Source organism: Quercus suber, unplaced genomic scaffold (assembly GCF_002906115.3).
Source record: "Quercus suber isolate HL8 unplaced genomic scaffold, Cork oak 2.0 scaffold_726, whole genome shotgun sequence".
Lineage (NCBI taxonomy): Eukaryota > Viridiplantae > Streptophyta > Magnoliopsida > Fagales > Fagaceae > Quercus > Quercus suber.
In genome coordinates, this window is record NW_027070166.1 from 276,954 (window position 1) to 286,540 (window position 9,587).

Below are 9,587 nucleotides of genomic sequence, written 5' to 3' on the forward strand. Positions count from 1 at the left end.
AATGATAGTAGGTTATTATTGGTCCACTTCTACCCATTTCAGTCTATTAGGTTCATATTGGTCCACTTCTACCCATTTCGGTCTATTTGGTCCACATCAGTCCAATTGGTCCCATTCAGTCTGTTTCAGTCCACTCTGATCCATTTTCTTCCACGTTGGTCCATTAGGTCCACTACAGCTCACTTTGGTCCATTTGGTCAACTGTGGTCCACTTGGGTCAAATCAGTCCCATCTAGTCCATTTGGTCCAATTATATCACTTTCTTAGTGTAATGTTTGTAACTCCAATTACATCATTTTAAAAGGGTTTTGGACTAACATTTATTGAGTCTCATTTACTATTTTCATTTTTACATTAAAAAATATATAACACCAAATTTCTTCACGTATCACGCAAGTCTGTGACTTGTTAGTTAGACTAATTCCTCAATAGCAATTCCTCTAAAATTTTCCAAGAGAATAGTTCAATCTATACTAAGTTTCCAAACAACATATGATGTGAAAGTGGAATGGGGTTTAAAATCTTAGTGGTTTAAGAAGAGTAGGATGACCAGCAATTGAGAGCACTATGTTCAAGCAAACAATTCCTAATATCTTATTAAAATTAAAATTAAAAAAAAAAAAATCCTAATATATGATCTTGCGACAACTATAAGACCTCATATTCTATTTTTATTAGCGCAAAATAAAATAATGTGAAACTTGGAAATCTGATGGGAGCATTTTCGCTCCCACTGTTTCTGCCATTTTTTTTATATGAAAAATGAGTTGGATGAAAAAAAAAAAAAAAAAAAAAAAAAAAAAAAAAAAAGAGGGAAGAAGGAAAAATGTAGTCATAAGATTAGGTCCGATCCCAAATGAGTCTAGTCAAACCAAACAAACTTTGTCCTAAACACATTGACTACTGGTTAGATTAACATTAGGCCTGATCCATGATGAGCCTAGTTCTAAACTGGCATTTGGTCAAAAGTGATTGGGCCAAACCGAATTGAGCAAGCAACTACATAAACCATATACCTGGACCTAAATAAGACCAATTGGTTTATTTCAAAATCCCAATTCTCATGAACCCAATATTAAAGAAAATGACACCAAAGCTCAAGTGCACCCAAAAAAAAATAATAATAAAAAAAAAAGGAGAAAATTTCCATCAAAGTTTAATTACATTTTGAATGGATAAAATTTATTAAATTTATTTTGAAATGCGTTTTGAATGATTGAAATTCACCAAAATGAATTTGAATAATCGAAATTCTCCCAAATTATTTGGAATTACACCTTCAATAAATAACATTCATGAAAATTCAATTTCACTTACACCTGAGTTATTAAACGTCACAAAGTTATTCTAAATTACTTTTTTTTTTTTAATTGGTTAAAATTCACCAAAATTAATTTGAATGGTTGAAATTCACAAAATAACTTAAAATTACATCTTCAATTGTTGAAATTAAATTCACCATATTAATTGAATTACACCTTAAGTTGTTAAGATTAACCAAAATTAATTTTTTTTGACACATTGTTCCGTCAACATTCATGAAATTAATTTTGAATTATACAATAAGTTGTTAAAATTGTTAAAATTCCCTAGGATTAGACCATTGCCAATTAGAATCTACAACACATACCCATGCGTCATAGCCCATTTTTAATTGTTGAAGGGAGAATCATCCTTTGGATCAGAATAAGATTACTCTTTTAGGGACCTCCATCAAGATTAGATGGATTTGTAACTATGAAAAGAAAAACCCCAAATATAATTCAAAGGGGGACACAATAAGAGGATAATATCACAGCAAGCAAGCGACAATATTGAATGAATATAGAAAACACAAAAAAGCCACACATAGCTTAAAGCACAAATCAAGGAAAAGGCAACAGTGTTTGTTTGTTCTTTTAGACCCCTATAAACTAGATTTGTTTAACCTAATTAATTAACCAAGTAGTTACTTAGGTTTATTATCATATCTTGGTTAAACACAAACAATCATATCACTAAGTGCAAAAAAGTAAAAAAGACAAGAGATATGATTATCTAGGAAAACCAATGAAACTAATAGTTTCAAGGTAAAAAACCTGGGGAGGATTTAACCTAATCTATCCTTAAGGTAAACAAATTCATTATGATAGAATGGAACTTTACAATAGATTTTCTCCATAAAATCTTAAGCTACCTCTTGTAGTACTTACTCACACGACCACATGCAGCTCTGACTCCATGGACTTTTCTATTTGAATTTGCTTAATTAACACAAACACCTATGTTTGTGACTCTGAGATCCCACTCAAAGGCTTAGAGCATCAACAGTAATTGATCTTGTATGCAGCAACTTCTACAACATCAGAACTTGAGTTTCTTTAAAGAATATTGCCGGTAGAAGATTTTAGAGAGGTTTGGGTACAAAAACCCTAGATCTACAATTGGAGGCACAATATGCACTCTCCTCTCTCTAAAAAAACCCTCCTATGGTTAGCTTATAATGTGCTTTAAATACTGTAAAAAATGGATTGCGATTTGGGCTTGAAACGGTCAAGTTATTGGCTTTTTACGTTTGCTGACTTTTTCTAATTTGCGACTTTCAACCGATCGAATAGCAATTGAGAGCAATCGAGAGAACCAGATTGCATCTCACTTTCTTCATCTTGAGCTTGAGTTTTTATCTTGGACTTGAAAATACACCATTCTAACTCAATAAGACTTACTTTTTGTCATGGTTTGCCAACACTACAAACTCAAATCCTAACAATCTCTCCCTTTGGCAATTTGTGACAAAACTTACATACAACATAATGCCCATATACAATAAAATGCTCAAATACATCACAAAACCCAATCTAAAACTTCTAACCCAAAAGTTGCAAGAAAAGGTGGAAGGTCTTGATTAGAATGTACCTGTCTTTCCTGAAACACTCAAAAAAGCACATCAATGCATGTGTTGAAATAAAGATAGATAAACAACAATCAACTAATATGCAATAACAACAAATAAAAAATATGCAAATTAACTCTACCCCTAAGTTAGATACATAAAAAACTTTTATTTTCTCCCCTTTTCAAAAACAATTTCATCTCCCCCTAAATAAAAATAGTTAAAAACATTTTCCAAACATGTTCCAAATTTCATTTATTTCTTCCTTTTTTTGTTATGTATTACAAAAACGGTCAACTCTACCCCTATTGGCTTTTTTAAAAATAGTTATTGGCTTTTTAAACATAACAATTAAACATTTTCCAAATTTCATTAGAAGGTAAACAGTAAACATACGTAATAGAAGTCAAGAGAAAATATAGTTGAGGCTGCACGGAAAAATCCATGTTTCTATGCAAAAATTTAGTCTTCATATATCAGCCCTAAAATTTCTCAAGATTGTAATTCAATAGGGTCTATATTATGAATAGTTGTTTAACTATAAATTTCTCAAAAAAAGAAAAAGAAAAAAGCTTTAGCTATAAAATCTTCAATAGTGCATTAAAACACAAAGTTTATTAATGATGAAAATTTTACATACTTGATACAGAAGAAAACAAAAATACATGACTACAACAGGGAAGCAATAAGATTGATTATAATTTTCTCCAATCTTATATATCACTGTAAAAAATGGATTGCGATTTGGGCTTGAAACGGTCAAGTTATTGGCTTTTTACGTTTGCTGACTTTTTCTAATTTGCGACTTTCAACCGATCGAATAGCAATTGAGAGCAATCGAGAGAACCAGATTGCATCTCACTTTCTTCATCTTGAACTTGAGTTTTTATCTTGGACTTGAAAATACACCATTCTAACTCAATAAGACTTACTTTTTGTCATGGTTTGCCAACACTACAAACTCAAATCCTAACAATCTCTCCCTTTGACAATTTGTGACAAAACTTACATACAACATAATGCCCATATACAATAAAATGCTCAAATACATCACAAAACCCAATCTAAAACTTCTAACCCAAAAGTTGCAAGAAAAGGTGGAAGGGCTTGATTAGAATGTACCTGTCTTTCCTGAAACACTCAAAAAAGCACATCGACGCATGTGTTGAAATAAAGATAGATAAACAACAATCAACTAATATGCAATAACAACAAATAAAAAATATGCAAATTAACTCTACCCCTTTTCAAAAACAATTTCATCTCCCCCTAAATAAAAATAGTTAAAAACATTTTCCAAACATGTTCCAAATTTCATTTATTTCTACCTTTTTTGTTATGTATTACAAAAACGGTCAACTCTACCCCTATTGGCTTTTTTAAAAATAGTTATTGGCTTTTTAAACATAACAATTAATCATTTTCCAAATTTCATTAGAAGGTAAACAATAAACATACGTAATAGAAGTCAAGAGAAAATATAGTTGAGGCTACATGGAAAAATCCATGTTTCTATGCAAAAATTTAGTCTTCATATATCAGCCCTAAAATTTCTCAAGATTGTAATTCAATATGGTCTATATTATGAATAGTTGTTTAACTATAAATTTCTCAAAAAAAGAAAAAGAAAAAAGCTTTAGCTATAAAATCTTCAATAGTGCATTAAAACACAAAGTTTATTAATGATGAAAATTTTACATACTTGATACAGAAGAAAACAAAAATACATGACTACAACAGGGGAGCAATAAGATTGATTATAATTTTCTCCAATCTTATATATCATAAGCGGAAAATCATGATAACAAGTAACAACGATGTGAATATGCCATAATCCTTGTGCATCTGTATAGTGAGGGAAGATAATTCCAATATTGTAAATAATAAGCTTTGGACTTCAGAAAATGATACTATACTAAATGTCGTTTTCCCTAAAATAAAAAGAATTCAAAAGATAGCAATTATCAATAACTTAACTTGTAAGTTAAAATTTTAATCATGTTTTAATTAATAGTTATCTTTTCTGCTTTGCAAAATAAAAAATTGATAATACTAATATAAAGACACATGTCTTCTAATAACTATATGGATGCCCAACCAAATTATAATGCCTAATGTTGGAGCATTTTAATATTAATTAATTAAAATGAATAAATATTACAACATAAATGTAAAGATGTGGGAGTGAATATGGAAGATGAGGAGTTAGTAAAAATATTTAATACCACATTGAAAAGGAGAGAGACTATTTTTTTTTTTTTTTTTAATTGTGGTGGTTAATGGGCTAATATGAATTGACTTAGATATTGGGCTAGCTACATGTGCAAGGGGGAGGTGAAGAGTAGAGGTGTCAAAAATATACTAAAAAGAATAGAGAAGTTCTTGGCAAGGAAGAGTGTTCTTTCTAGTGGAGTTTTGGGCTTGAATAGCGATTATTTCTATTATTATTGTGTTCGCACCAACAATTTTAAGGAGATTCAAGTCATGAAGCCTACACAAGAGAAACCAAATGAGTTTGTTGGAGATCTCAACAAGCCCTTTTGCTTTAAGGGAGCCCAATTCAAGAGGTGGAAAGGAAAGGTCCTATTCTACTTGAGTCTTCTCAAAGTCACCTACATCCTCACTGATAAGAATTCGTCAAAGGTTTCTACCGATGAGATGAGTGAGGAAGAATATAGTCTCCATCAAGAAAAAATAGATAAGTATACAAAAGATGAATACAATTGTCGCTCTTATCTTTTGAATTGTCTTGCTGATCAATTTTATGATTATTATGATACAACTTATAATTCTGCCAAGAAAATTTGGAAAGTTTTACAAAGCAAGTATAATACCGAGGAGGCTGCTACAGAGAAGTATGTTGCTAGTAGATTTTTTCATTACCAATTGGTGGATGGAAAATCGGTGGTGGATCAAGCACAAGACTTCCAAATGATTGTGGCAAAATTGAGATCCGAAGGTATAAATATTGGATATAATTTGGTGGTAGCTCACATAATTGATAAACTACCACAATCTTGGAAGGAGTTCCAAAAGATTTTGCTTCACAAACAAAAGGAGACATCCTTGGAGACTTTGATCACACGCATCTGTGTGGAGGAGGAGGCTAGAGGACAAGATGCGCTTATGACACAGGAGAGCAATGGTAATTACACCACAAAGGTAAACCTTATTTCAACCAATAATAATATGCCCAAAAATTATTTTCCTAGAAATGGTCAATTGAAGCCTAAAAAAAGAGTTTTCAAAAATAATAATATACCTCAAGGAAGGGGGAACCCGAATAAAAATTATAATAAGAACCAAAGGCCCCTTTCACAAGATCAATTTAATAGATCTTGTTTTGTCTGTGGAAAGAGTGGGCATGCTCGATTTTGCAAATTTTTGAAACGTGAATCTGTCCCACAAGCTGACGTAACCGAAGAGCCTTTAGTGGCTATGCTTATAGACATCAGTATGGTGCAATATGTTGAAGGGTGGTGGGAAGATTCTAGTGCTAATAGGCATGTTTGCTATGACAAAAATTGGTTCAAGTTGTACACTCCTTTTGAAGAAGAAAAAACTGTTATGCTTGGTGACTCTAGCAAAACCAAGGTTCTTGGGAGTGGTGAGGTTGATTTGAAATTCATTTCTAGACATGTTCTAACATTGAAAGATATACTTTATACTCCGTCCATGAGGAAGTATTTGATGTTAAGTTTTTTGCTTAAGAAGGCTGGCTTTAAGCACACTATGGAATCTGATAATTATGTAATCACTAAAAATGGATTATTTGTGGGCAAGGGTTATGCCTGTGATGGAGTGTTTAAATTGAATATTGAGAATAATAAAGCATCTACCAGTTTAGTTTATATGCTTTCTTCTATTAATTTTTGGCATGCTCGTTTGTGTCATATAAATAGTAGATACGTGGGAATCATGAGTAGTTTAGGATTAATTCCAAGACTCTCAAAAGATTTTGGAAAATGTAAAACTTGTAGTCAAGCTAAGATTACAAAAAGGCCTCATAAAAGTGTTGTAAGAATTATCGAATTGCTTGAGTTAATTCACTTCAATTTATGTGAATTTGTGGGAATTTTAACTAATGAAGGAAATAGATATATTATCACTTTTATTGATGATTTCTCAAAATATACACCTATTTATTTGTTGAAAAATTTCAAGATTTTTTAAAAGAAGTTGAAAATCAATTCGGTAGAAAAATAAAAAGAATAAGAAGTGATAGAGGTCGTGAGTATGAATCAAGTGCATTCAACTCATTTGTTCAATCTTTGGGAATTATCCATGAAACTACTGCACCATATTCACCTGCTTCTAATGGTGTGGCTAAAAGAAAAAATAGAACTCTAATTAAGTTAACAAACGCCATGCTAATTGAATCTAGTGCAACTTTACTTTTTTGGGGTGAAGCTATTTTAATTGCATGTCATGTTTTGAATATGGTGCCACATAAAAAGTCACATACCACACCTTTTGAGAAGTGGAAAGGACATAAGCCAAATTTGGGATATTTGAGAGTATGGGGTTGTCTTGCTTATGTAAGGCTTACTGACCCTAAAATACCTAAATTAAGTATAAGAGTTACTACCTGTGCTTTTCTTGGTTATGTGATTAATAGTGTAGCATATAGATTTTTTGATCTTAAAAACAAAATAATTTTTGAATCTCGTGATGCAATTTTTTATGAAGAAAAATTTCCTTTTAAATTGAAAAATAGTGGGGGTGAAGAAAATATTTTGTCATAATCCAATTCTTCTACTTTACATTTACAAAATCAAGAAAATTTTGAAATGGAACCTAGAAGGAGTAAAAGTGCTAAAGTTGAAAAGGATTTTTGTCTTGATTATTATGTTTTTAACATTGAGGAAAATCTCCAAAATTTAAAAGAGACTTTAACATCACTTGATGCTATATTTTGGAAAGAGGTTGTAAATGATGAGATGGAATCTCTAATTTCTAATAGAACTTGGAAATTAGTAGATCTTCCATCGGGTTATAAGACCAGAGGTTGTAAATGGTTCCTTAGAAAAAAGTTGAAACTGGATGGATCAATAGATAAGTTTAAAGCTAGACTTGTTGCAAAAGGATTTAAATAAAAAAGTGATATTGATTTCTTTGATATTTTTTCTTCGTTAACAAGAATTGCATCTACTACATTGTTAATTGCTATTGTTGTGATTTTTTATTTGAAAATTCATCAAATGGATGTAAAAACTGCTTTTCTAAATGGAAACCTAGATGAAGAGATTTATATGGATCAATCTGAAGGCTTTGTAGAGCCTGGCCAAGAAAGCAAGATATGTAAGCTGACTATATCCCTATATGGCTTAAAACAAGCCCCAAAGCAGTGGCATGCAAAATTTGATTCCTACATGATCAAGAATGATTATAAATCAAATGAATGTGATAAATGTATTTATTCTAAATCATGGAATAATTTACATGTTATTATTAGCCTCTATGTGAATGATATGTTAATTTTTGGCTCTAATATTCATGTTATAAATGAGGCAAAAAATATGTTTAAAAGCCATTTTGATATGAAAGATCTTGGTGAGGCTAATTTTAATTTGGGCATGAAAATTACAAAAACATGTGATGGATTATTTCTTGATCAATCACATTATGTTGAGAAAATATTGAGAAAATATAATTTTCATGATCACAAAAGTGTAGCATTATTGGTAGTTTGCGTTATGTTATTGATTGTACTAGACTAGACATTGCATATGCAGTAGGAGTGCTTAGCAGATTTACTAGTAAGCCTAGCAAAGATCATTGGCTAGCTATTAAGCGAGTCATAAGATATTTAATTGGTAACAAAAGTTATTGCTTATTTTATAAAAAGTACCATGCTGTGATTGAAGCTTTTAGTGATGTTGATTGAAATACTTTGTTAGGTGATTCTCTTTTTACCACTGGTTATATTTTTACCTTAGGTAGTGGTGCTATTTGTTGGAAATCTAAAAAGAAAACAATAATTGCTAATTCAACAATGGAAGCTGAATTAATAGCGTTAGCTTTAGCTAGTAAAGAGGCAAATTGGCTTAGAAATTTGTTATATGAAATTCCACTTTGGAAAAAGCCAATTCCACCTATATTAATTCATTGTGATAGCACTGTCGTAATTGGTTGAGTTAAAAACCATTACTACAATGGTAAATCTAGACCTATAAGAAGAAAGCACAGTACCGTGCGATCTTATTTGAGTAGTGGCATCATAACTTGTGGATTATATTAAATCTAATGATAATCTTGTAGATCCATTTACCAAGACCTTGGCAAAAGATAGAGTTTGGAATACATCGAGGGGGATGGGACTAAATTCTATAAAATCATGAGCCATGTATGAGGATACGTAACCTAAGGACCAGAGATCCTAAGAATTGGGTTCAATGGGAAAAACGAATCATACGATGGTCGTAACAAATGCATTATTTATTTATTTTTAATTATTTATTTTGTAAATAATTTTTTTAATGGTTCATCCCTATGATGTAAGTGCATTAATCCTGTAATATGGAGAGGTTGAGTAAAAAACTCTTAATGAAATTTGTAGCTCGTATGAGTGGGGTGTCAAAATTACAAGAGCACCATTGACAAAATTTCACCTATGTGAGTGTGGGGGTGGGTCCGCTCCCTATGAAATTTGGACTTAATCTCAAATACACTCATGAAACTATCAGCACATGGCCGTAAAGTGCTAACTATAAAA